This window comes from Rutilus rutilus, assembly GCF_951802725.1.
Source record: "Rutilus rutilus genome assembly, chromosome: 24".
NCBI classification, from domain to species: Eukaryota; Metazoa; Chordata; class Actinopteri; order Cypriniformes; family Leuciscidae; genus Rutilus; species Rutilus rutilus.
The window spans coordinates 18,944,222-18,972,188 of record NC_140228.1 but is presented as its reverse complement, the minus strand read 5'-3'; the positions used below and the strand labels follow the sequence as shown (position 1 = coordinate 18,972,188).

Here is a 27,967-nt window from a genome sequence, read left to right as displayed (position 1 = left end):
AGAAATGAAGGTCCGACCTCCCAAAAAGTGACACCCGGAAAATTTAATTAATGACAAAAAGTGTGTGTATATATATATATATATATATACAGTATATATATATTTCATACACACATACATATGATAAAATAAATGAATAGACTATTTTTCAGTTCAATCAAATTCAATCTACAATTTAATTATTAAAAATGACAAAACAATATTTGAAAACAGAAAAAGTTTATTTTTCATTCAGCCAAAGAGGATTGGTTATTGGCAGATGCCAATTACAACAAAACTGGCTTAGTCTCTATTCAAACTATAAGTATGTTTGTAAAGGCAAAATGCATGTAAATAATCCAACGCTATCTCACGACCAATTCGTACGAATTCGTACGAATGATAAAAAGTTGGCTAATTCGTACTAATTCGTACGAGAATTTGTACGATTTGTCTAAACCCACATGATGGGTAGGTTTAGGGGCGGGGTCAGGGGTAGGTCATTCGTATGAATTCATACAAATTGGCCAATTCGTAAAATATGTACGATTTTGCAAAAATACTAATTAAAAGTACTAATTAAAATTAAAAGTACTAAAGAATTAAAAAGTACTAATTCGTACGAGTCAGGTCGTATGAATTCGTACGAATAAGCCACCTCGTAGAATTTGTGCGTTTTCCCGTGAGATCGGGCTGAAATAATCACACAAAAAGCACCCTGTACCAATTTCTCAAACTGCAATCATCATTTCATAATTTATAAATAATTAATAAGTATTGGAGTGAAAATCTCCAAAGTATATTAGTATATAATAATAGTATAAAAGTTTAATGTTGTTGCAATGAGTTTTGATTGCAGATTCAACAGCTGAATCTTGAATATAGATATACAAAATTGTATTTAGAAATGCATTATAACATATTTACGAGAAATAAAAATAGTACGATGCCCTGATATTGATTTCATGCTAACTCCAAATGCCAGAGCATTCCTTACCCTCTTCCACATCTTTACACCCATTGTGTAAAACCCAGCTGTCCACGGGCAACAGCAGATCCCCATCTCTTCACAGCAAAGCGGCATCGTTGACTTTGATGGCAAGAAGCTGTCGGCTCACGGGGGGCAGAATGTGTAGGTCTTTTCCTGAAAAGTTTGGCATTCCCTCATGGCTCCGGTTTCAGGCTTCCAACAAGAGAATGACAGGCTGACTAGCAGCTGTTCTGAAGGTCTGTGAGGAAATGAGGGAGGCAAGTCATCAGTTTATGGGGATGAATGAGCATGACTAAGTGATACTAAAACTGAAAATGTCCACTAATTAAGTTTCTAAAATTTCCACAGTGCATTAGGGGGAGGAACTACTTATAGTATCTTTTGTAAAGATCACTCTCGCTTAGGCAGAAGTTTGTTTGTTTCTAAAATTTCCCCCCAGCTGTTTCACTGGAGGCCAAACACTTGCACTCTTAAAAATACAGGTTTTTTTTTATTGGCATCTATGTTCCACGAAGAAAATGTAACATCCATGGAACCTTTTCAATGCTCGAAAGGTTCTTTGGAAAAAGGTTTCTTAGATTATAACATTGTCTTCATATTAAGAAAAAAAAATGTTGTTTTAAGAACTGAAAAGTTCTCTTGGGAATCCAAAATGGTTCTCCTATGGCATTACTGCAAAAAACACCTTTGGAATTTTTATTTTTAAGAGAGTACATTGCTTTTTATTTTTCCCTTCTAGCCTTTCAACCTTTCCTCAACAGTTTTAGCTAAATTATGCAGTGTTTGCTCCAGCTCTATTTACTGAGGCAGGACTAATATGAGGTTTCATTTCATCTTTGATCTGTTTTCCTGTAAGAACTCAACGTGACCTGAACCATTTCCTTCATTCGACTGCACTAAAGCTTGAACAGGTTTGTCAGGACTTATTGATGCTTTTGAAGTGCATTAACACCACATTATCATGCATTTAACTTGTTTTAGATGTCAAGAAAAGCATGTGAACGAGGCGAAGGAGACACAATGACTCACTAAGCTCCAGCTTACTAATGACAAGAAAAGAGAATATATTCTTGGGAACAGCGTGTAATTTACCAAGAGAGCTTTTAAGTGTGAGTTAAACGTCAGTTAAATGTTCAGTAAGTCAGAGTGTCATCCTCATCTTGGAATTTCAAAACAGGTCAACACACGTTGTTATTGCATTAAGCTTCATTCACTTAGATTGTAAAACAAAGAGTTTGTGAAGATGTTTAGGAAGATGACTGTTACAAGGTATATATTTCTGCTTAGTCACATGCAATGACAGACAAAACAATTGTCTAAATCAATATAATTAAGGTGTAAATCTGTAAACTAGGCCTGTGCGGTGTAAAATTAATCACTGTGAGAACAGTTTCATTATAATAACTCAACAGAAAATGAGTGTCCTAGTTCTAAGTGTGCTGAGAATATTGGGACTATACAACTGCAAAGACTGCTCATTTAAAAGATGGGGAGTTATATATGCAGCTGCAGCCTATAAATTAGTGGCGTTAAACTTGGACAGGCATTTCACACAACAGGTGCATTGCCTGAATGGAGCTATGCTGCTCGGAGTAGTACTGAGATGTTTCAGGGGATTTTTGCAGCAGCATCAGTGTGAATTCTTAACCCATATCTGATAATAAACTCTTATGATTATCTGATCATCACTATAGATTATATAACAGTGTTACTGATATACAGGCATCTGTGGTTTAAATAATTACTAGAGTGAGTGAAAGTAAGTGTGTGTGTGTGTGTGTGTGTGTGTGTGTGTGTGTGTGTGTGTGTGTGTGTGTGTGTGTGTGTGTGTGTGTGTGTGTGTGTGTGTGTGTGTGTGTGTGTGTGTGTGTGTGTGTGTGTGTGTGTGTGTGTGTGTGTGTGTGTGTTAACAGGAAAATAGCAGTAGTAAAAAAGTTTTAGTTTATTTTTAGTTAATTTATATATATAGCCTCTCTGGGCTAAAACCGTGCTGTCATCATCCAGCTCAGTTCAGTTCTCATATAATGGTGCCAATGCAAGAAATACAGCAAGATAGAAAATAGACAGTCAAAAGAGCACATAAATACACCTTCTCCCTTAGAAAAGTTAGGTGAACTGCACCATTCTAGGTCTGAGTCTGCACCAGTACAGTGACAACAGTATCTAGGACCGGACTAACAACTTCCTGTCAGTCTCAATTCAAGTAAATACTTTTGGGTGAAAGTGTAACACTGACTGTACCAGCAGTAGTTGCAGTAGACTATACTGTAAAAGTACTACAATACTTACAGTAAAATGTACGGTGTTACCGACTACAGTATGGAAGGTGTTCGGTACCATGGTCTACCGTACTAAAATGTAACGTATCTGCAGTTAAAGTGTGCAGTACTTTCCTTCCCTTTTTTTTTTGTGAAAATCTGCAAGAAACATGCTTAAAATCTATAGCTACATATAGCTCAATAGTACTTGCACAGGAAGTCGGTCCGACACTAATAGCAATAGCTGCTGGGAGAACATGAAGGACAGCATTCAGAAATGGTTTTGACAAACACATCCACATCCTCTCTTTAATGAATATAATGTGGATGTTATGACATAAGGGCTTACGATGTAGCCTGGAGGAATGATGTCACAGAATAACCCTGTTGTCTAAGCAAGACTCTCTGAGAGGTGATTCAGAATACACAGGCCACGACCCCATCCATCTGTCCTCTAATTAATTGTCTTTTCCATTCATTACAACTCTTCCTGTCATTTATGTCCGATGCAAACCAACTGAAAAAGGAGACTTTAAACGGGTTGTCATGTGTGCTATACACTATATGGGAAAATAATATGGACACTTAAATACCATAAGCGCATGCTGAACATTTCATTTCAAAACAAGATAAATAAGGAGTTGCATGAAGATACAATGCATGAGAAAATTTTGTGTTTTGGGCGTAACGTGCAATAAACCAATCAGAGTCTCATCTCCCATTCCCTTTAAAAGCCAGTTGCGCTCGCGCCATGGCGGATTGCTATTTACATGGCGGAATTTGCAAGCGGAAAGACTAAACGCTTCTCCGGAGAGGAAACAGATCTGCTCATGCGCGAGGTTAAAGCCTGCAAGGAGACCATCTACGGGACAAGTCGGATTCCACCGTATCTTGTCCACCCATGGGCACACAACTGGGCGCAAATGCATTTGCTATTTAAACAACGTGGTGCAGGACGTGAAAATAATAACTGCGTCGGGCTGAAACTAGCAAAAAACGCTTGCGCCGCATTGCGCCGGTTGTATGATAGGCTAATAACTTTGACAGCAAAACACAAATACAAGACCTTGGGGTCCCCTGGCAATGTAATTTATAACATGATTAGCATTAAACAGAAGGGAAAAAAAAAGAAGGAAATACTGTACCATACTGTACATGCATCTTCATTAATTGCCAATCATGTTAAAACCCATGTTATGCTATTTTAAAGGTTCCTAATTTTGTTTTGGAGGTCTTCTATCTATCTAGGTTAGGGATGTTAACCGATGACCGTTTGACCGATGGTTGACCGTATCAACGTTAACCGATCAAAGTTGTCGGTAGTCGGTAAAAAAAAAGTGATCTCTAAATTAGGCTACTATAGACAGTGGACTAAACGCTACTACAGTTAGCCATCTCATTCCAAGATATTTTTGTGTGAAGTGAACAAATCCATCACACTCAATTTTTCATAACTCGCCTGTTTGTACTTAATAAACCAATAAAAACATTTGGCGCGAGGTCACAGCGTTTGGGTTCGCACGCTCACAAGGTTTGCGAAAAGTAAAGGCTACAGGCTAAAACACTCGAGGTTAGAGCCAGGGCAGACGACAGGATGAAGCGTGCAAAGAAAAGTAGTGTGTGGGACAGCAGCATCTCTTCGGAGCAGTCATTTTCTTAAATGAGCCGCGGCAATGTTTCAAATGAGCTTCTAACGCTAGACAAACGCCTTTATTTTCAACGCGATCACCTTGTACCCAAACCATTTCGAAACTAAGGAGAGATTTGTCCTCCGATTACATACAAGCTCCTCGGCGCCGCGTTTGCGGGACTCATGTTTCACGCTGTAGGGGATTTAAGAAAAGTGACGTGAGTGGAAGGGCGGGTGTGTGTGTGTGAGCGGGAGGCAGAGCGGCAGAGAGATGCGACAGAGTTGCGAAATTGCAGGCGCGACTCGAAATGGCTGTTATTTCAAATAGTGTAGCATATTTTAAACTAATCGGTTAACCGGTTTCAACCGGCTATTGAGGCTCGGTGGTCGGTCAAGAAATGTTTTAGTTTTCGCCATCCCTAATCTAGGTCTCCATGATATGCAGGGTCACCTCTTTTCTAACTGTCTCTCTAAACGGCTGCTTTCCGAGTCTACTCTGCTCTGATTGGTCAGACGGCTCAGTCTGTTGTGATTGGTCTACAGCATACAGCGTGTGTCGGAAATGCAAGGTCCATTACCATATCTGAATTTCAGCTCCAAAAGCTTCCTCAGCACTTGTATACACAGCGATATGAACATTAATGATGGCGTTGGTTTTTCCATATCTGTTCGAGCCTGAGTCTGAGTCTGCATAGACAGCCATTATGCCAATTTGTTACGCTGTTACATGCTAACAGGAAGTGAAATGAAATGAAATAATAAAGTTTTTTGTCGTGCACTTTGAACTTTTCAGACCTTTTAGAGTCACAAACAGCTCTATTGTACACTGCATGAAAGATAATATTCGAAAAAGCATAATAGGGACACTTTAATGGTACTTCAAAATGAATAACAATCTATTCATCTCAATTAATAATTGTGCCACTGTTGGCACAGTGTTTGAAAACATCGCTCCATCCTCTGGAGCACATGTCAGTGACAGTGATGAGCCAATGTGATACATTCCAGACGTCCTTCTCTGGGACTGGCAGTTGAGTTGATCAGTGTTTCAGCGGGAGCAGCAGATAAAATGCCAGGTAATTTTTCACACCACTGCTTCTTGTCAAGATGTGCCGAGGACACAAGCCCTCTGACATAAATGGTAAAACTTCTTGATTAAATTCTTTCCTAATTTAATCTTCTTCAAATTATAGCGCTAACTATTGAGAGTGTTAGCAAAAGAGTGAATTATGATGATATGATAATGTATACTAAAAAACTATTGTTGAAGCAGTAGAGCTTTAATAAATTACAACAGGGAAACACTGGATTAACAGAAACCACACATTAAGGCTACCAGGACAGAGACAACACATATATGCCGATACCGAGGGCTATATATGCACACAAGGCTGAATTAGGCACCAAACAAGACACAGGTGAATGTAATCAATTAGTAAATCAGAAACCATAGAAACAAACTAGCAAAAGAAACTAAATCAGTAGGTGTGTAAGACTTGATGCGGTGCAGCCCAGACTGATCGGCCTCTGACTTGAAGCAGTGTGTGCCGGTTAGAAATTGACCTGAGACGGCGCCGACATCACATGACTGTGACGTATGCCATCAAAGTACTGCAAGTGCGTTTCAAGAGCAGTCGGCTGGCTCATATTGTGCAGCTTCTCCTGAGTGGCTGCCGAGCTCTGATGACGACACATCTTTTTCACAATTGGCTGGATTCACAGATGACAACGATCAAATATAGGCACGTACTGATTTTGCAGGGATGTCTTCCTGGGTCAACATATTTTATTGATCCTGGAACAACATTCTAGTCTGAAAATGTTGTCCTAACCATATCCCTACCCCTAAACATGAGCCATCCCTAAAATCAGAGGGAAATGATATGTGAATAACACTGACGTTGAAGCACTTAACCCTGGTTTGTATGCCTAAACTTGACATAAACTGTAAACATGTCCCTCAAATCTGATTGGTTAATTGGAATGTTCCTCCAGGATCAACAAAGAAGTTGAACCAAGAACATGATGCATTTTGTGAAATCAGGTTTTTTCCAAATATAGACCCCAATTTGGGGTACATACAAGCACTGTATTAAGCAGTACATAAAATATTGAATGAAAAGTGTTTCTGTTGCTTCATGAAACATGTCTGTGTATTTGATAAATATTGAATCTAATTCACTTAATCTGTGATAAAGTAGTCAAACACGGTGCAAATGTCACTAGAGGGAAGCAAAAAGTGTCTGACTTCATGTCTCAGTTTTCAACTCCTCCCCGACAGCAAATTACAAATCTCACCAATTGGTTACATCCAGCCGCAGCCGAAGTTGAACACACCTAGTATATACGACAGAGGAAACACAGAGAACTGAAAATACTCAAAATAAGAGTCCCTGGACAGAAACAGAGAAACTGTGACAATTACAATAAAATTTAATAATGTCAAACAATATGACTGTTTTCTTTAAATTAACTTGGAATACCATGTAAATCCAAAGATATATAACTGGCAATCATACAGAACCATAATATATAATAAAGTACTGTGGTATTCCCATCTCATACCATCACTGTACAAATGGTACTAGTATATGTTTTAAGAGATAAAACATGAATATACAAAAAAAAACTTTAACATGCATCAGAAAACAGAACATCAAAATATATAGACAGAAAAAAAAACATGAGAAAATTACCAAACTTAATGGACGGAGAGCTGTGATGTGACGCCAACTGCTTTAATAACACAGACAGATACACACTCAAGCAGACAGACACATCTCATTTTCCGAGCAGTGGGGAGGATATGAAATTCAGAGATGATGACACTACGAGACCACAGATGCTATGCTTCACTGTAGTTTTGGGATGGGCTGGGTCTCAGCACTCTATTTTAAAATCGTCCTGACCTCAGAACCTAGTTTAAAAGGGAAATTGGCCTCACTTTGCTTCATTTCGCTTTCAGATTTGAACAAACTGATCACTTCTTCCTCCCTTTTTTCCCCCACAATCTCACAGGGAGAGCTGGGTGTCGGAAACAGAGAGGTCAACTGGATCATTGAGGGTTGTCAGGGTGTTTTGATCAAGCCAAACAGATGGAAAACATGAACATAGAAATGTCTGCACATCAAAGACATGTTTGATTTAATATTTAATCATAATTTGATCACATATAATGTTAATACATGGATGAAATGATCAAAGAAATTCAAGCATCTGGTTCTCTCTTGTGCAAATATTCCCTACAGTCATTCATCCAGCACTTCTCTTCACTGAGCTTTTGTCTAACTGTCCTGTTTAGAGGTGAGTGCAGAGAAAATCCTTCATTCATTTCTCTAGAAGCCTTTGAACGCTCCCACGAGAGCGCTAAATATTTACTTGAGGTGCCTCTGTTTGTTTAAAGTTAGGAGACACACCAGAGAAGCAGAAGGGGCCAATCGCGGGGGAACAACTTCTTCAAAACACCTCTTTGGTTGTGATGACTGCCAGACCACCATCAGGTTGGTCTCGCCTGTCTTACTTTTGAGGGACGTCATCTCTTTGCCTCCTTTTGAGGGCATGAGGAAGTGTAGACATCAGGCCTGCATTAACACATCTCTCTTTTGAGGGAATCAGACTGGTCTTAAGATTATACATTTCAAAATCACGGTATGGATTCCACACAAAATGAAGAGTAAATATTGCATACATCCAAACTATACATGCTCTTAAAGCATTCCTGTGGGTCAAAGCGTAGAACATGACATTTGCAATGCAAGATCATGGATTCGATTCAATAGGAGTCTATTCATTAACTAAAATATCAGGCCATCAAGTGCCTTGGACAAAATTAAGTAAAGGAACTTATTAGAACTAAGCTGTCTAACACTTTTAAACTCAATCTAATTCTTTAAAGTCAACAATCAACTAAATTGACTTCAATTACTTTCTTAATACATATTGGTCTTATAGATCTTTGGGGAGTTGCATAATTACTTTTGACAAGAATTGAAACAAGACTGTGAGGGATAGAAGTACAGTGTGTTGTTCAATGGAGTGAACTGTTGTTTTACAACATGCCAATTGTTCAGCTGATAAAAAGTATTTCCAAAAAACTTTCAGTATACAAAAACCCCTTTACATTACATGTGATCTAGGAGTTTTATATGGTGCTTGCCATTGTAAAGCTTCAATTTAATCAACGTAAAATTCAACATGGTGTTAACACTGACTAAAATCTATTATACATGGTTCATCGGTGCATGTTATTCCACAGAAACTAATTTTTGGAATAACCAATCTCTCTTATTTTTCCAGCCCTTTTCCTCCAACCTGCTAGCTACGTTTTGGTATGAAACACCCATTGATTGATACAAATTAATTCCTCTATTTCATTCAGAAATATGTCAGATAACAGAAGTTTAGCATTACCAAAATAAAATAATGAATGTGAACAATAATGTTTACAAGACATACACTTCATGTCAACAGAAAAGGTCACACTACACAAATTCGTATCACATGCAGACATGTGACCAATAGAAGATCGATAAGCCCATGGCTTGACCGCTGAATTAAAAGAAACTGGAGTAGATTGTATATTTTTACTTAAGGGATGTATTATTATTTGTTATATGTTGAATTTATGTTTATAAAAAGATGCCAAAGAGTGTGACGTCACATCCCAACCGTTAAAGTGCTCTTAGAAATGTTGCGTGCTCAACGTCTAGTGTGACTACAGCTTAAGATTTTTTTTAAAATAAATTAATTATTTTATACAGTAAAGATGCAAATTGATAATAAGTCACAGTAAAGACTTGAATGGTTCTTTTGACCTTCAAATTCAGGAAAGAATCTTAAATTAAATTCACAGTTTCCACAAAAAAAAAAAAAAAATCAGCAGCACAACATTTTTTCAACATTGATAATAAGAATTGTTTATATAGCACCAAATAAGCACTTTTAGAATGATTTCTGAAGGATCATGTGACACTGAAAACTGGAGGTATGGCTGCTTAAAATTCAGTTTTGCCAACACAGGAATAAATTACATTTCAAAAGTTATTAACAAAGAAAACAGATTTTTTTACATTGCAAAAATATTTCACATTATTGTTTTTCCTATATTTTTGATCAAATAAATGCAGCCTTGCTGAGCATAAGATACTTGTTTCAAAAACATTTAAAAAATCCAAGTGACCACAAACTTTTGAAAGATAGTGTTCTTAAATCAGGTATACATCTGTGCTAATCATCTACATAGTGACTGTATTCATAGTTATACAGGGATACATAGTTCATGACAATCATGTTCCAATGCATCAAGGTTTTCTGCCTGTTTTTATCTAGACTTTCAGACCTTACCAGTAACTGCTGAGTTCACCACAATGGGACAGTTAATCAGAGACCGACACATATAGTGATTCAGCATCAACGGAAAACTGCTCCATCCCTCACTGTTCTCAAATGTTTAACAGTGTCTAATCAAATATTTAACAGACAACAACAATCTGGCAAATGAGAGAACAAGATGCTTTACTCAACGGTTTCAGTACTGTTACAGTCATACACAGTGCTATTTACACAAGAACCTTTAATACTTTGGTATCATGGTAATGAATGACTGCCATATTAATATACCATGGTATTTACAAAGAATACCATGATACACAAACAAAAAAGACAATGTCATTATATAATGTCTAAAACAATGTGGTAGTAATAGTGTAGTACTTCATTAGTGAGAACTGCATGCAGAAAAATAAATTTTCCCATTGGAACAGTGGAAAGAGTGTTACATTGGAAAAATATCCAACTATGGGGTGATTAAAAACATATGACAAAAAGGCTCCTCTGTAGAGATAATTGCTTTTACAGTGTCTGTGAACATGTTGCTTCATGGATCAGTTAATTCGATTTGTAGAGCCATTATTGAGGAATGTACTGAATTAATGCATTACAGTATTTGGCCTAAAGAGCTGAGAATTGCTGACTGACAATGACTTCAATGGGACTGACTTTGCTCTGTGGCAAGTCTTCTCAGAGCAGCTGACATGAAGTTATTTGCTAGACTGAGTTGTCAAGGCTCCATTTTGTGCAAATGAATAGAACAATTCATGTTGACAAGCCTTAACAAGACAAAAATTCAGATATTAAAGCCATACAGTTCCTGGTCCCTCTCTCTTTTTTTCTGTCCTCCCACTCATCTCCTGTTCACTTGTACCGTAACACGAAAGCACACGGCTCAATTTCTTTATTGTTCCTCACACTTTCGTCCTTGCGTATAATCTCTCACACACTGTCATGCTGAGAAGCTCCAAATGTTTATGTCCCATCAGTCTTTTTCTCCTCTGACCCTGCCGAGCCCCCGCCGAGTGACTTCTGACCTCCCACCTGTTACTTCCTGTCACTGAGTTTGAAAAATGGGCTTTGGAGGAATCACCCCCCAAGTAATGGATTAAATATTTATATATTTATTTTCTGCTTTCAACATTAGAATGTTTAATGAATGAGTACTAAAACACAGGAAGCATTTTTATGCACTTATAGTTCCATCTTCCCAAAAGTCAATGGGATTTTGTTTCTTTTTTTTACTAAACGTCATCATATTAAACGTCATCATATACCGAACAAGTAAACTACGCTTTTTCAGTCACATTGTGTTTATGCTCGCACTCTATTCTAACTCAAACTTTACAACTTGTGGATTGAGTTGTCAGAAGGTTAGTGACAGTTCGTTTATTGGCTAACTTTAGCTTTTTACTTCTGACGATTGTATTTTGGCTTCAAACTTCGTTGAAGTTGTGTTCATTTGTGATCATCTTCATGAACAAAATGTGTACGAATCATAAACCTTTGTTGGTCACAGAGCTAATTTTCTGAAATAGTCCAAAAGTCAATGAAAATATCCTATTGCATTTTGTAGAGGAAAAAAATACAAAAATATGTCATCCCGGCAGCACTCGATTAACTGAACACAAACAGCACAAACATTGAAACGAATACAGCAGACTGCTGATCTGATGTACATTTACATTTACATTTACATTTATTCATTTAGCTGACGCTTTTATCCAAAGCGACTTACAATTGCTATATATGTCAGAGGTCGCACGCCTCTGGAGCAACTAGGGGTTAAGTGTCGTGCTCAGGGACACATTGGTGTCTCACAGTGGATTTGAACCCGGGTCTCTCACACCATTGCGCCACACCACCCTTATGTTGACACCACCCTTATATTGATGTCATTCAATATTTTGCCTAAATCAAATTATTGTACAGGAATTTTATGACTGATTGCCAAAAAAATATTGTGTTGAAGTAAGACACTATTATACCAATTGCAATGTGCATATCAAAAGCAGCTGTTTACCCAAGAATACGTCACATACTGGAAGAAACAAAACCAGATATACACCCTATGAAGTATAACTATATATGCTTTATATATCTGTAGGCTACTACCAGTATCACTCTTTCTTATTTAAAGAGTATGTAATTGTCTGTCCTTGTGATTTTTTTTTATTTTTTTTATTTTTTTTATGTAATGCAAAATAATTGTGTCATTTAAAAAAGCTATATCAGGTATATCTTATTTATCATTATTGTATTATTATTATTGATATATTATTTATTGAGAACATATAAGAAAGCCTAAAGCCAAAGCTTGAAAGCCAAAAAGCCAAGACATCTGTGAAACCTATGTTGAGTCTCCAAAACATTTCACTGAGCCATAAGAAATAGACCAATCAGTTCCTTAGATATTCATTGATACTATTTTGACTAAAAGCAAATCAACAGCAACACTATGCTGAGAAAAGGTGATTTTGGGTTTAGTTTTATTGAATTTGGATTTTATATGTTTTCACCCTTAGTTTTCTTTAATTCTTTAGCTATAATAGTTTAGTCAAACTCCGTCTTTGTCACATAAGAAAGCTTTCCAGATAAGTGCTGACAAATAAGGTTCAGAACCCCAAGATGGTGTATATTAGCACCTACATTGTACAAGTGTACTGTCCCACTGACAAGCTCTCATAAGAAAAAAGATATACATAATGGGAAGATTAAAGTAGTTTGTTGCCATTGTGAGGTCCTTCTGACATCCAGTAGTCAAAACAAATTCTGAATACGGAACAGCTTACAGTTCACTGAATATTTCACATCGACACTAATAAATAATAATCAGATTATCTTTATCTTTACACTGACCTGGTCTGGTTTAACATAGTCGCCAGGACAGGTTTATCTGTTTACATTGAGAGTGTAGATGTGGCGGTCATGTAAGGATTCGGTCTGCTCTCTGTGAACTCAATACCAGCAGGTTTTCTCTGACATATTCGGAGGACAGAGAGTTTCTGTGAAAAGAATTAACCAGATTCCTCTCTCAGAGGAGTCGAGATAAGACAGACCGCTCTTCTATACAGAGACAAAGAGACAGAGAGAGTAAGACACAATAAGAAGAAGAAAGACAACACTATGATTCAGCAGAGAACGTCACTTCCTCCATATGGTGGCCGTTCTCCTCAGTGGGACTATGAAAGGGGTAATAAATCCCTCTGTGGAACAGAGAGGAGAGCACTGAAAGAAGCCCTCAGACGGGGCACATCAGAATACGTATCTCCTCTTCAGATGTCGGGCCTCAGGAAGATAGAAAGCACTGAAGTCAATATGGCCCTAGGAGATTAGAGAATAATCACATTGAAGTTTCAGTAAAACCTAGGTATTCAGTGCTTTAGAGATACACCAAAATTAGTGCTGGTGCTCAGCTGGGATGATCTAGGTACCTCTCAGAACCAGCCCATATTTCTTCTGATTTGAAAAACTAAATCGTGACTATCAAAAATGCACATCCTAAGTAGTTTTATCAGCTGTAAACATCAGAAGTAACTTAAATCAGCATATGTACACCATCACAACTGGCCTTAATGTAACAGTTATTTAAAATACAAGTATTTTAGTAGTATTATTATTTTAAATGGAGGAGGGGTTGGGGGGTCATGACATTCACATGACAGACACAACATTCCTGTCTGAAAATGTAGTCCAAACCCTAATCACATAACGTATATATAAAATCAGAGGGAAATGATAGGTGTATAACACTGATGTAGAAGCACCTAAATGTGGTTGTAAGCCTAAACTTGACAACTGCAAACTTGGTTGCAAATCTGATTGGTTGATTAGAATGTTGTTCCAGGGTCAACAAAGATATTTGCACTTGGTAAATGTGAACTAGATGTTTGCAAATTAAAATGAAAACATAAATAAATTACCAACATGCCTTGGGAAAAAATCTAGCTTAAATTAAAGGTTTCTAAAAAGTTTGTACATAAAAAAATAAATAATAAAAAAACACTTTCAACTCAGTTGTGGAAACAATCGAAACGCAATTACTTTCAATTTAAATTACCTTGTGGTCCAATATGTCAAGAACTGCTTTGACCCATTCAGTCAATGGAATTTTTTTTTTTTTTTTTGTGAGTCAATTCATTAAAACAAACTAGCTCATAGAAGTCAATGGTTCGCAAATCTGCACTGGTCTGCACTGGTCCTGTGAGCTTCACTTCCTTTATTGACAGATCCTTATGACTGTCATTGAAGAAGAAAGAAATCAGACGTTCCCTTTAAAAACGTTTTGTAACTGTCATTTCTGCTTCAGAACAAGTTTCAGAGTCAAACGTCCAAAACAGCAGTTATCAGATAACAACTCTAACAAACATTTGGTTGTACTGCTGCTTAAACTTAGTCTCCTTCAGTGATGTCATCTCAAGACATTACTCTATGCACACTGAGAAAAAAGGAATTAAAATTTCCTATTAAAAAGGAATTCATGCTGTTGTCTGGTTTATTATGGTGACCAGTCAAGTCCTGTGAGTGTGCATTTACTCCAGTGTGAAAGATTTCTCCTAAGTTCTCACCCAAACAATGAGCAGTTGTTCATCATTATGAGAGTTTAAACTTGGGGGTTCAAACTTTTGGTCACACTTTAGTTTGGGGAACTCTTTCTCACTATTAACTATGACTTTTGCCTCAATAAATTTACTGCTTATTAATAGTTAGTAAGGTAGCTGTTGTAGTGGTTAAGTTTAGGTATAGGGTATAATTAAGGGATGTAGAATATGGTCATGCAGAATAAGGCATTAATATGTGATTTCTAATAAACAGTCAATATGCTAGTAATATGCAAGCTTATTAGATTAATAGTGAAAACTAAAGTGTTACTAAACTTTTTTAATGCCACAGACCCCCGAATATGATACTCTCCTTCTCTGTGGACAACTTTTCAGATGTGATGTTATTACTGTGTTATTTCTCCGTTAACACACTAACCTGCATTGAACCACATAGTTCAAAAAAGCAGTGGTTAGAAAAAGGAAAGAGGAATAAATATATTTTTAATCACTGATTCTTCAGTTCCTCTGCCTTTGAAAGTCCATGTAATGATGTTTTGCCCTCACAGTGAAAAAAGTGCTAAACTCTTCCTGGTCTTATATAACTACCTTTGTTTAAAGGATTAGTTCACTTCCGAATTAAAATTTCTTGATAATTTACTCAACCCCAAGTCATCCAAGATGTTCATGTCTTTCTTTGTTTAGTCGAAAAGAATTAAGGAAATTAGGAAAATATTCCAGGATTTTTCTCCATTTAGTGGACTTCAATGGGGTACAACCAGGGTAAAACAGTTTTAAGGTTTCAATGCAGATTCAAAGGCCTCTACACGATCCCAGCTGAGGAATAAGTGTCTTATCTAGAGAAGACTAGATAAGTCTTACATTTTTATTTAAAAAATAAATAAATACATATATACCTTTTAACCACTACTGCTCGTCTTGCACTAGCTCTGCGATGCGCCACGCATTACGTAATCACATTGAAAGGTGATGCATATTCAAAAAGGTTGGGTAGGGCGAAAAACTCCATCTCATTTTCTCGTTGTTTTACCTTTTATTTGTTTCTTTTTTTGTAAATGGCGTCTGACTTAGTCTTTACACGTTCGCTTTGTAAACACTAGGTCGGTACTTCCGGCTACATCAGGCAATGTGTGGTGCATCACATCAAGTGCAAGATGAGCATTTGTGGTTAAAAAGTATATATATGTTTTTTTGTTTTTTAAATGATCGATTGTTTCGCTAGATAAGACACTTATTCCTCGGCTGGGATTGTGTAGAGCCCTTTGAAACTGCACTGAACCTGCAATTTGGACCTTCAATCCGTTGCACCCCATTGAAGTCCACTATATGGAGAAAAATCCTGGAATGTTTTCCTCAAAAACCTTCATTTCTTAAGAAAGAAAGACGTGAACATCTTGGATGGCGTGGGGGTGAGTAAATTATCAGGAAATTTTAATTCGGAAGTGAACTAATCCTTTAAGGACGAGCTAAAGTAGCCAGCAGGTGCGCATTATGCAAATGACACCCACATACTACAAGTTAGTCCAGACGATTTTGGGCCTAATTCCCCTGTTCTACAGATTAACTTTTCTGATTTTAGTGCGGTGTGAGGTATGTTAAGACCAAGGGCCCTATTTTATCTGTCTAAGCGCATGGTCTAAAGCGTACGGTGCAAGTGCACTTAGGGCGTGTCCGAATCCACTTTTGCTAGTTTAACGACGGGAAAAATGGTCGGCGCGCCTGGCGCATGGTCTAAAAGGGTTGTCCCTATTCTCTTAAAGAGGTTTTATGTAACAAAGTTCGGGAGGAGCACGTTCAGGTAATCAACCAATCAACTCAAGAGGAAGCCAGTATAAATAAAGCTTTTCCTCACCTTCTGTCTCACGACAAGTTTCTCAGCATCCCTCCACCACCCCATCACCTCACACTTGGCTGGGTCTACCCCAGTATAGGGGGAGTATTCTGGGTTCGGGCAAAATTCCGAGCTCGGAGCCCTCCCCTGGACAGCAAGCCAAATACGCATAATACTATTAGATTTCATGTACGTGTGAACTCGTGAAATGAGTAATGGGTGTTTTGGGCGTAACGTGAAATAAACCAACCAGAGTCTCATCTCCCATTCCCTTTAAAAGCCAGTTGCGCTCGCGCCATGGCGGATTGCTATTTACATGGAGGAATTTGCAAGCGGAAAGACTGAACGGATCTGCTCGTGCACAAGATTAAGGTGCGCAAGCAGACCATCTACGGGACAAGCCGGATTCCACCATATCTTTATGTACACAATATTAATCTTTTATATTGTAATCCTTTTATTTTTAATAGTTGGCTAGTTTGCGTGCTGCTGAACGTCCCTGTGTGTGTGATAAGCAGAGTGTACGCGAGTTGTGCACCCGCCTCTAGGTGCACATTACTTACTCGCTTTAAATAACAAAAACAATATTGCGCTCAATATTACCTCAAATAGTAAATATCCAATATGTAGATTATTTACGATCAGAAATCCTGTTGTGTGGGGGGAACCCCGAGGACAAATGTGCACGGACTCTGTAGATTGTCACATGAAACGAAACGATACCGAATCAGAAAGCGAGCTGACGGAAGAATAACACGACTTCATCCAAACCTTTTTCTTTTTCCCCCCACACATTTTCTGTATAAAAGCAGTCTAAACACTATTATCGCATTTCTTTTTGCCCGTCGTCCGCCATGTTTGTTAACTCTAAAGGCACGATTGGCCGTGAGAGATTTTGCGAGATTTACAGTGTTCACAGTCAGGAATCTGGTTGTTTTTGAATGGAATCTGTTAGTGTGTGATGTGCTGTCTTGGTCATATTGTCATTGGCACTCCACACACTATAGGAACAAAACTCTTAAATCTATGATTTTTTTTATCATCATGTTTGTGGTCTCTCACATTTTGAAATCTGTGAAAGTGTGGGCCAGCCTTCAAGTGATTCGGGCAGGTGTTTTCAATTGGAGAAATGAACTCCCTGTGGGGTGGACTTTGTGCTTTGTAACTTTGCAGATTGTTTACATGACCAATAGCTATATTACACACTAAAGGAAAGGTAAAATAAAACAAAACATAATAGGTCCCCTTTAAAATGTCATAACTTGATCTTCCGTTGACTTCTTTCTGGTGATGTTTGCCAGACATCTCCAATAATTTTGTCCTCGTAAACGCCAGCACTTTCAACAGTAAGATCGCATTCAGATCTCCTTCCATACAATCAACAACCAGTGGATTGAATCAAGTCTGCACTCAAATTGTTTTGTTTTTTTCAATAATCTGCTTCCCTCGTATGTACATCACAATATGGAAGAAAAGATTTGTCACTACTTCCATTACATCACAACTTTAAACTTTTTTTTCTTAGCCCAAGACAAAAGAGTTCACCTTTAAGTCTCAACAATATTCTAGTCTCAATATTTAGGGCTGAACGATTAATCGAAACAAAACCGCACACGATTTGCGATTATTTTATGCGCAGCTTGTCAGTGGAATGCGGCTGATTGGTAGTAAATACTGCCCCATTTGAATGCCAGAGGGCGCTCTCATGCAAACACGATAAATATGCCCCGCCACAGAAGTACAATAATGCGCATCATTCCCAGGGGGGTAATCGAGCTCTCGAATTCCGTACCACCCCCGGGGACCGCCATTGGCTAACAAGCCATCACCTGCTGTTAGCAATCCATTGACTCCCATTAATTTTGGCGTCACTTTGACAGCGAATAACTTTACATCTGAGGCATTTAAAGACTCCATTTGTCCATTGTTTATTTCTAAAGAAACACGACAATGTATAAAAGGCTCCATTACCTTGTATCTTACGTTATGGCCCCGTAGAAGCAGTTTTTGTAAAAATAGGCTAACGATTGCGTCATAACCACGCGAATCTCTGGAAGCTCTAGAGACAGGAGGAGAAGCTCGCAGTCAATCGGGGGGACGTGGAGGCATAAAGTCCGATAAAGTCAAGGGAGAAGCCCATAGAGAGTCATAAAGTTGCTCCTGCTCCTATAGCTCATGGACAGCTCACGCTCTCCGTCTCTGCGAGATTCGGAAGGGAATGATTCAGATTTCTCTTGGCACAGCTACTAGAAGACTTACAACTGTCAGACAGGCTGCTCACGTCACATCCACGTCATCAAGCTCAGTTTGAGTCTGCGCAGTACGCTCAGACATCAGGAAGTGAGTGCTTCTAATTTGCTTCACTTTTCTCCGTTGAAACCTATGGGGTCGCTGTGTCCAGTTTATATACTGTCTATGATCATTCCAGGAAATCCCTATCGCTCTAGCTGAATAAACAGAAGATTGAAACGCTTTGATTAAACATGACTTATAAATACACGACTGCCTTACTCTGTGTAAGAAGGCACAGCATCTCACAGAAGGAGGAGCTCAGCTGTCGTTATGAAGTGAGTTTGGAGTAAATGCATGTTATTAAATGTTGTCTGTTGTTGGACGAGGTTCATAAATGCTTCTCATGCTTTGGAAAGAGGTTTGACGCGTGTTGTTTTTTCAAATGCACGTTATAAGTGACTCAAACTCACAGTGCTTTCAGAGTGAGCAGCGTTTACAGAGCTGTACATCAATGACAAACTGCGCATAAAAAATTATCGCAGCCTTTGCGATTTTAAAATCGAGATAAGCCATCTCGATTTAAGTGCGATTACATGGAAAGTGCGATTAATCGTTCAGCCCTATCAATATTCTATCTTCTAGATATCACCTATTTATTTTGAAAAGTAATAGAATACCTTTCCTAAGCTGCACAATCATTCATGTCCAATTAAATTATCATAAGTTTGATGCTTAATGTCAAGTTTATGTACAAATGAATGAGCAATATTAGTAGTAATAGTAAACACCACAATCTAAAAGTACATAGGCCATGGCCAAAGCACACAAATCATCTGCTACCGTTCCATACATAACAATCAAAACAACGTTCTTAAAAACATCCACTTGTTTAATACCTGAGCTTTCCAAATGGATAAATGCTCTGGTGTCCTGTTCAACCGCCCTTCCTCTTTAGTGCACCATCTATGTAGGTCAGTCATACAGTTTGAATTTGAATAACTCTTCAGTTTAATATTGCATGTCAGTGTGTAGTTCTTTGTCCATCAGTGTCTGTTGTCCTGGCACGCAGTGTGTTGGCAGGGAAACAAACACACTGTTTGTAGTAGCAATGACTCACAAATTAACAGAAGCTGAAAAATGGACCAGTGAGACCAGCCCATCATCGGTCTATGGCTTTTTCAATCCATCTCTTTTCAACCTCCGCAGCTGCTGACTTTCAACTGGTTTGACTCACACTCACAATCTGAGTCTTAAAGATGTAAGCAGTGTGCCAGTGTGTGCTGAAGGTCTACCTGAATAGAACAGACTATTCAGTGAATTCAAACCATTCAACATCTAACCAATATGTCTCTTAATCGCTCTCTTCTTCTCTTTCATTGCGCCCTTTTTCTCAAACCTAATGCACCTATTTTATGACAATGTTGCGGTTTAGAGTCCCCATTTGACCCACAATGGCTGTTCTTTGTTTTCATCAGAGCCTTGCCAGTTGTAACTTTCATTTTCATTGCAAATTACATCACTATGACACACCCATATGGGAACTGACTGGTCAATGAGAACTAAATTCTGTAAACACGCAGGTGAATGAATGGAGAGGAGATTTGGAGATTAGAAGATGAGTTACAACTTGATTTTTTTGTGTCAAAGGGCGTGAGAAAGGGCGGGTGTCTGCCTGTGGCAATGTTATCTCACAATTTGTAAGATGTCAATTTGGCTCCTAAACTTGAAAAGTACAGAGGAACCTGTTTCACACCACAAACATAAGCAAACCGTATTTATTTCTGTGGTCATATTAACAGTTTACAGCATTTTCACTGTGCGCATAGTGTTTGTGAGGCTATCAGAGTTTTGCTGAGCCTTATTTTGCCATTCACAGTGTGCTAAATCTGTAAGAAAACACAGAAAATTCATTTTAAGCCTAACACAATCTCATGAGAAAACGTAACTATTTTACAAGTTGGTGATTTTCTTATGAATTCATATGATTTGTACAAAAACACAATTTTGAGAAAAAAAAATTTGCCTGAAGGTCAACGCCTAACCTACAGTACCCTAAACCTAAGCCAACAAATTTCCATGAAAGTATGTTATTTAAGTCCATTTATCAACAAGTTTTGTAAAATAGGCTTGTATAAAGCATCATAATATTTTGTAGTGAACTACTCACCCATTTATTCACAAAAGATGCTTGTTGGTGTCACCATTATAGTCAGTTAGTTTGAGGGTTCGTTTACACGACAATGATATGCTTAAACCGGAGAAGATTTTCGTGTACAGATGACACCATTGTCAAAACGATCCCCATTCACATGGATCCACGAAAACGATGGCGATGAAACACTATAGATTGTACACGTAATACGCATGTGCGTGAAGTCATGATCTTCAGAGATTCACGATTCATTGATGTATACACTGAGACCGTTTTTAAAAACTTTGCATTTTCAGGCACCCAAAACGCCGTTGTCGTGTAAATGAACGGCCAAAACGCATAAAAGGTTTTACGTTTTTAGTTGAAAACGGTGTTGTGTAAACAGCTCCTTATGCCTAGTTCACACTACATGATTTTAAGCCCGATTTAAGCCCGATTTGCAAGTTCACGAGCTCGCCGACAGGTCAGGCTGTAATCGCGTGCAAATCTGCGGGTGATCCGCGCTCGCCAATCTTTGAGTGTGAAATACTTAAGGACGCATCAAAACCCCTCGCTGACACATCGCCGACGCGTCGCCGACGCCAGAAAAATATCTAGCATGCCAAATATCTGGAATTGTCGGCCGACTCGATAGCCTGTGGTGTCACGTGTCGCGACGAGCAACAGCCAATGATCATCTTGTTATGATATTACAAAAGCCCTTTGTATTTGTAACCATCGTTTGTGCTTATCCATCTGTTCACCCATATTCTTTTTTTTCTTTTTTTTTCTTTCGGGGTTCTAAACAGATCATTGCACAAACAATATAGACAATATATAGGCCTATATGGGGTGTGCGTGTGCCGGTTTCAGAATTGGTGTGAAGGTTATGACGTGAGTCAAATGACATAACTCATCGGTTATTATATTGCCTATTTCCTTTTTATTTTATAAATAGGCCTACATGCAATTGGTTGATGAAACATTTATTAAAATTAAGATACAATTTGTACAAAACGAAATTCGTTTTAAATAAATTATTTCTACAAAGCAAAGTGGTAAAAATCATGTCTCACGATTTACAAAACAAAACTTCATTAAGTGGTAAAAACCCAATATAGCATCTTATGATCCTATCTTTTATTACAATTGTTTTTGAGCTAAAATGTAATACACATCATATATACACACTGTATATGTTTCTTTTATCAAACATGTTTGGGGCCAGTCAAGGGGTAATTAAACTGCACGATCAGTTATCAGTAATGATATTGTTTATTATTGCAAATGTTTATTGCTAATGTTTATTATTGGAAATGTTTTTCATTTGTTTAATAAATCTCATAATGATGGCACATCACTATATCATAGTCATAGCTTTTATTTCTATCTCAAATGATTGAAAGAATCAATTACAGTTGGAAACGTATAGACCAATAATAACACAGACTGTCAACAATTGTTTTTAATTAGTATTTAAACATCTAAAGATAGAAATTTAAAAATATTTTAATAACATTTTTTTGCGGTTATAGAGTTCTAATGACGGTGCTCAACTATATATATACCAACAATTTTGTCCCGCCGTCCATTTGCCATTGGAATGCGCCAAGACTTGTTGTCAGCTCCTGTAGTGTGTAGTGTTGCTTTCGTCAACGAAAATTATGACGAAATATTGTCGTCAACGAACCGTTATCACCTGACGAAAACGAGACGAGACGAGACGTAAATGCTGGTCATGTGACGATGACTAAAATACAAGTATAATGCAATATCGTTGACGAATAAAAACGAGACTAAATGTGGTTTACAAAATAAAAATTATGCTAAAATGTCTCTTCATTTTCGTTGACCAAAACGAGACGAGACGAAATGTTATAACGTCACGACGAATGAGAGAGTTGTGCGTGAACCCATAGTTTCACACACGCGGGTTATTTTTAGTTTCACTTTCTCTGGCAGCGCAATCTCAAACAGCCTAATATTTCGCCCTTGTGGAGGATAAAATTCGCTCTTCAGACCAATTTACATCAAGTAGAAAACACGAAGATATCATAAAGAGATCGATGGTCTCTTTCCTGCTCGTGTCCCACATCCCTCTCAGAGCGCAGAGTGCTATATCACGCGTCTTTGTGTGGAAATATAAAACGAGTTTTTTTTTTTTTTTTAAATAACCCCCAACCACCGCCGGTAGTTGGTCCATTACCACGGTGGTAAAAAAAAAACTGCCACCGTCACAGCCCTAAATATACTAATAAGATAACCTTGTTTGAAATTCTATATTGACTGGGTTAAATAGAATTGCATTACTAAAAAGAGACTAAAATACAATTTTCATTGACTAAAACTAGACTAAAATGTCATCAGTTTTCGTCGACTAAAACTAGACTAAAATGTCATCAGTTTTCGTTGACTAAAACTAGACTAAAATGTCATCAGTTTTCGTCGACTAAAACTTGACTAGACTAAAAAGAGTATGAACGTGACTAAAACTAATAAAAACTAAAACGACAGCTTGACACAAAGACTAGACTAAAACTAAAATTAAAACAGGCCGCCAAAAACAACACTAGTAGTGTGTAAGCCCCTGTTGCATTAGATTTACGTAGTGTCACATAGTCTGAACACCACAACGACTTCAAGACTCCAGAGCAAGTCATGTAGTCTGAACAGCACAGCGATCTGCCGACGTTTAAAGTTGTGTAGTGTGAACTAGGCATTAGTTTCATGGACATTTAAGCCTGGTTCACACGGGACGATTTTAAAATTGTCGGCCGATCTTCCAAACCTGAGAGACCCCACACACGGCGATAAAAAATCACGGGTCTAACAGTTTTGGTCGTACAGTGTGTGGTGCGCAGCCACACGGCAAAATCAACACATCACACACGAACCGATTTGACTCCCGAGCATTCCCAGGTCAGACGGGAAATCTCGCAAAATCCCTCGAGATCAAACGTGACTTCAGAGTAAACAGTCCCTGTGTCCCAATGTGCATACTATCCACCCTATCTGCCCTAAATAGTACTGACAATTACTAATGTCACATACTATTTAGGATGGATAGTATGCACATTGGGACGCAGGCAAGGACTTTCTGGTGCGCCATGCCGCCGGCTGTTTTGATTTTGTTTCCCGGTGCTTCCTCGCCGCCTCGTCACCTCGATTTCTGATTGGCTACACGCCACAGTCCAAAGGCTCGTTTGTCCCCGGGGGACACCACACACGAGGAGAAATCGGGCCAAAAAAATCCAACATGTTGGATATCCCCGATTTGAGATCGGAGCGGTCCCGACGTCCTTCCGAGCAGACGAGAGCAGTCTTAACACACCACACACGGCAGGAATATCTGATCAGATTATTTTACATAATTGTCGAAAGGGGTGAATCTAATTATCCTGCCGTGTGAACCAGGCTTTAGTTTGTATTTCATTCATTTCTGTTTTCCTTTGTCTAGATTCCCGCCACTCTTTAGTTCCTATTGTGACTGTGAGTAGTTGGTTTGATTGAGCTGTGTTCATCTCGTTATCTTTAGTATTTAAGTTCATGTGTGTTCCTTTGAGTTTGTCCGGTCTCGTTTCAGTTATCTGTGTGAATACCGCTACCTGTTTGAATCTCTTGGATTATTATATTAAACCTTGTATTGGAATTTTATTCTTCTGTGTCTCCGTCCGTCTGCCTGCACACACGCGTTACAGTTGAGTTTGATGCAAGTTCTACATATAGCGATGAGTGCATAACCAGCTGATTCTATTCAGATGATATAAGCAGTTTGCGAAGATTTGATTAAGTAAATGCAGGTTTCAGATTGAGACGCTGAAACGCCGGTTCATTAAAGCTCACATGTAAATGAACACAGTACCACACTGAAATAAACGTTTGTTGGTTTGTTTGAAAATTAAGAAATGAAGACATAAATATTAGTATTGTAATGTTGGCAGTTTTAAGTTTAATAGTAGCCTAGTTGTACTATAAAACTAAACTATTTTTTTATTATTATATTAAACCCTCAATTTTTATTATACAGTCCAACAGTATTACAATATATTTCTTAGTTTTTTAAATACTAAGGCGTTTTCTCTGTATAGTCCTATGCTGTGACTGACAACAGAACCATAAAATACGGCAAAAACGCAATCATTAATCGTTTTATTTGCACGCTATAATCCATAGATATATACACTAGATGTCGCCTTGTATACGGCAGTTCATTGGAACGAATGCGTCAATAGAGCCGCCATCTTGGAACAGGGGAGCCCCTCCTCTTTAATGCATCAGCATCAATGTAGGCAAAGGTCTAACGGAAATAAAATCACCATAAATCGTCATGAATGCGATTTTCTAGTTTTTTAGTCCAGAGAAAATTTAAGGTTTTGATATTAAGATAATCTACTTCTTTTTCAAAATATAATGTAGGCCTATAGTGCTAGTAGGCCAAAGTTTATAAGTCACCTTCTTCCACTTAGTAAACTGAGTAAACTTAGAATGAACTATCGCTACTATATACAGTATATATATATATATATATATATATATATATATATATATATATATATATATATATAAATATATATATTGATATATAAATGAGCAAAACTTGGCCACTAAATAATTAATATTCAATTATTTTAATGATCACAATTAAAGTTTTAATTTTATTAAATTGAACAAGCGCAACATTCAGCATTCAATCAAATATTTTAAAAGATGTAGGCTATTATTAATAATAATGTTATTTCAACATAGGCGTAATATCTCGTTATTTCGACATAATAGCCTATATGTGCGTGCAACAAGCAAGATGTGCATTTCTAAATCCGGTGACGCGTGCATTGATTTTTATTAATAAACTAGTGTTTTCTGACAGTGTCGACTCGGCTGCAAAGATGAAGTTGACGATCGCCATATTCGTAGTGAACACACCTATAGAGAGAAATGCACATAATGGATTACATAATCAGAGAGTAGCCTTTTTCTTTTCGTTTTGAATTATTTCGTTTAAAGACATTTCAAGCTTTGTGTATTTGATGTATTTCTCATGTCTGTGTGAGGCATACACTGAGTTTCGTTAAGTTAGGATTTGCAATGCAAGTGACCGCGCGGGCGCCTCCATGATTATATTGTCTGTTATATTTGCTTCTTATTTATTAAATCCAGGCAATTGGTTGATGAAAAATTTATTAAAATTAAGATACAATTTATACAAAACGAAATTCACTTTAAAGAAAGGCTTTAAACAGTTGACATTTTCACAAATTCCAGTGTCTTTCCACACCTCCATCCCCAGTTTGCAAGGAAGAAACAAGCCCTTGAGCCCACTGTATCCTTGTGCAAAACGCACACATACATAAGATTTGTGGAATTCTATGTATAATAATCATGGATGTACTGTTTAAAGATTGACAAGGAGAGGACAAGCATAGGCTACTAGGACTGTACTTACAGGTTACAAGCGCCACACTGTTTTTTTTTCCATTAAAAGGTTTGAGTACAATCGGTAAAAAATCAAAAGTTAGGAACAACACAGCACAACACAGCCAAAAGTGGGTATTGAGGATCAACTCCTGCATATTGTACATTTTAAACACAAGGGTTATTTCAAATAATATCTAAAGAGTACAGCACATTCACAGTTCATTTTCTGTGCGAGAATCACAGTTCATTTTCTTCCTCCAAGCAGAGAAATGTACACTGAACTTATAAAAAAAACCACTTGACTACTACCATCCACAGAGTAAATGTAATCCCTTGCTGTCTGGTTTAGATTTCGTTCGTGTGAACATCCATACGCAGCACAAAAGTCCGGTATCATCCATGAATTCAAAGTACAGGCGGAGATAGCAGCGTTACCTAGCTACTTCCTATGACAAGACTCCTGTTCCAAGATGGCGGCGGTTTTGACGCATGCTTAGAACCCCAAGGCGACATCTAGTGTATATATCTATGGCTATAATCCACATCTTTAGAATCCAAATGTTTGCAAAGAACAGACCCAAATTAAACAATGAAACAAATCTCCATTCTCAGCAGCGACTGCAAATGTCAAATCCTTTTTGTCAAAAAAATTGTCGCCCCAGGAAGCTTAAACTTAAAACACAGGTTCTCACCTGCTTCGTCACAGATTGTGACATGCCGTGATATGCGTTTGAATGAGAAATTATTAAAAATTCATACATTTTTATTCGTAAAGATTCCTAAATAATTTACGTTTCTTTAGCTGTAAATACATAATGTTTACATTTAAATGTTGTCAGTACGTTTCAGCATCTTTCCAAACGAACAAAAATGTACGTTTTGCACCTGAAAACGTTACTGATACCTACATATTAACCATGAAACCAGACTGACAGGAGCCCACTGTTTCAGGTACGCTGCTGCTTCACTTACACGCTGCTTATGCTTGCAGTGTTAAAACAGTCAGAGCATGTGTGCTGAAGCTCAACTCTCTATAAACTAATCCCACAGCGCTCACAGTCAGGTCATCCTAGGTCAGGCATCAGATGCCTGCCTATTCTTCAAACACCAGTTGCACAATGTTTTTCATTTTGAGCAGAACCGGTATGATGCAAATATATTTAAAAAGAAGAATTCAAATGCAATCAGAAATGAAATTTTTGTCCATTCACTAGGCTGTTTATTTCCTAACCTGGTTCCTTACCTGGATATGTCAATATAACAGTGGAAAATCAAATAATTTACTTTTTACAAATTTACAAATAGTCCTTAGATATTTCCATATTGCTTGGAATTGTTGCGTGTGTGTGTCTGAGTCTGTTTGAGCTGCTTACATACTGTCACAAGCACTAGTCTATACTAAGTCTTTAGCAGCTTACATTCAACAGTCATCCCTTACACTGAGGTACCTATTGCATATACAAATACCCTTTCATTTAAGCCCGAGACAGACATAAATAGTCTCTACTGCAGAGTACTGACACATCACAGATCACATAGTAGAGAGTCTCAGGGCTTGACAATAAGGACGCACACAAAGCTGTGTGCAAATACTGAATTGACTTCTTATT

The 27,967-nt window shown here is 37.8% G+C and overlaps 1 long non-coding RNA gene across 1 annotated transcript in view; it reads right to left on the bottom strand.

Annotated features, from left to right (window-relative positions):
- Positions 1-202: 202 nt before the first annotated feature.
- LOC311284427 overlaps positions 203-27,967 on the bottom strand; it is a 34,004-nt gene continuing 6,239 nt past the window's right edge. Inside the window, exon 2 of the long non-coding RNA XR_014626211.1 lies at positions 203-1,208. This is a non-coding gene — a long non-coding RNA (uncharacterized lncRNA). The remainder of the gene's footprint in view (positions 1,209-27,967) is intronic.